This window comes from Nanorana parkeri, unplaced genomic scaffold (genome assembly GCF_000935625.1).
Source record: "Nanorana parkeri isolate BGI_ZX_2015 unplaced genomic scaffold, ASM93562v1 scaffold1038, whole genome shotgun sequence".
Classification (NCBI taxonomy): Eukaryota; Metazoa; Chordata; class Amphibia; order Anura; family Dicroglossidae; genus Nanorana; species Nanorana parkeri.
Genome location: NW_017307306.1, coordinates 140,336 through 142,600, shown reverse-complemented (window position 1 = coordinate 142,600; position 2,265 = coordinate 140,336).

The window sequence follows — 2,265 nt, the reverse complement described above, 5'->3', positions numbered from 1 at the left end:
TATCTGCAAATCAGACACTGGGCGGAGTCTGTGCTTGCTGGCAGGGTGCCCACCACTCGATTCTCCTTGATGGAACATATATGCTACCACACCCCGTTGCAACCCAAATTGATATCTATATTATATGCTCAGCTGAACTCAAACCAAAGTAACTCGATCCATAATTATGTTGCAGCCTGGGACAAAGATTTAGTGGAAAAATCACTGATAAAGAATGGCAACAAATTTGGGCATCGGCGGCATCATGTACCATCAACATCACCTCACTAGAAACAGCATACAAATCTATGATGCGGTGATACATGGTGCCAGCTCGACTAGCACATTCCCACCCCCAACAGTCAGCCAAATTCTTCAGGGGTTGTGACGCGCGGGAGATGTAATGCACATCTGGTGGACGTGCCCAATGGTACACCGTTTTTGGATCAAAACATTCAGGCTACTGAACTCTGTTCTTCACACAAATATACACAGGGACCCGAAGTTTGCCCTCTTACACCTTAAGCCTCCGAAGCTCACGAGCACTCAGCAGAAATTAGCAGTATTTATATTTCTAGCCGCAAAACAAACTATAGCACAGGCATGGAGGAAACAGCAGATTCCCTTTAGTGGGGTTGGCAGACGGGTTGATTAATTCTTTATTAATGAGAAATTATTATCCAGTGTCCTGGCAGACACCCAAAAGACATTTGGGAAGGTCTGGGACCCCTGGTTGGAATATACACATCCAAATATACTGCCCACGAGCTTAACGTCAATTTGAGTGTACACCCTAGCTTGGGGGTATTACCCCGCTACCACAGAACCTCCCTCCCACCCACTCACCCACCCCTCTATTTCTTCTGTTCTTTATTCTTTTCTCTCAATCTTGGTTGTCTAGATATGGCACTTTGGCCTCTTCGATAAACACCTTAGGGATGCTAACTTATTTTGTTTGACCTTAAAGCCATTTGTAAACAACATGGCACCCAACTTACAATTGTAGCAGACAAAATGACTGTATCTCATGCCTTATACCTGCAACTGTATTGTGTAAGTTTTATTTTCATGTCAAAAATAATAAAAACCATTGAAACAAACAAAAAAAAAATAGTGCATGCAGTGGCGTCACAAGGAGGGTGCGGCCCACCTGGGTGCCACCATTGGACTGACGGTCATTTTGGTGTCACCCCTTATGAAATGTCGGGCACTTGTTCTTGGACTGAGAGCCCGACAGTGTCAGGAGGGGACCCGGCGGCATACCGTATCCTGCCGGGTGAACGTCCCCTCCTCTCTCTGTCGGCGTCCATCACCAAGATGGCCGGCAGCAGGCGTCAAAAAGACCACTGCGCATGCGCGACCCCGGGTGACACCCAGCCTCACGACGCCAATGAGTGCATGCACAATGTTTTGTGATTGCACTACACCTGAATGCAGGACATTGTATTACCATGCATTCTGGTGAAACCAAAGACATGAATAGCACTGCCAATACCTACGCCAACCCCCACCCGTCCCCCGTCCCCCAGAACGCAAGGAGACTTTGTGTATGCGATCTCTTGCATTCTGGGCAGGGTGTAAGCGAGCTTTTAAGATTACAGCCGTTACAGGAGCCACAGTGTAAAAAGAGGACAATTACAGCAATGTATGTTAAGGTGTAAAAGGGTTTTAGGGCTTATTCACACCAATTACTGTGCGTTCCAGAGTGGTAGCTGGAACGCACTGCATTTTGGGGCATTCTGGGATGGGAGGGGGCGTGGCTGTGCATTGAAAATAATGGCACCGCAGCCATGCCCCACCGCATTCTGGTCCAGTGCGATCGCACTGGATCGGAACGCAGGCGAGAGCTTACTGTGCGATACAGTGCATTCTAGCATCTACCGCTTTGGAACGCACTGTAATTGATGTGAGTAAGCCCTTAGAAAAAGAGAACAGGAAGAGTACTGACAGGCACAGCAATGAATGACCCAGCATGTAGCATACAAGACTTCCCAGGTGTCTGCTGGCTTTTTATGTGCGTCGTTTTATTTTTCCTTTAAAATATTTTAAATTTTTTTACATTTTTTCTCATTTTTTCTCATTTTTTTCTCATTTATTTAACTTTTTTTCTATTCTGCTCGCTACCATGGAGGTACTGAGCAGAATAGCCAACCAGAATGCCGCTTGCGGCATTTGGCTATTTACTTATTGTGAGCTTACTTATAGAGTGAGCTGCCGGAGTTTCGGCTCAGCCGATCCAGATGTTGGATCAGCTGAGTCAAACTCCTTCTGCACTTCGGCTCAGCC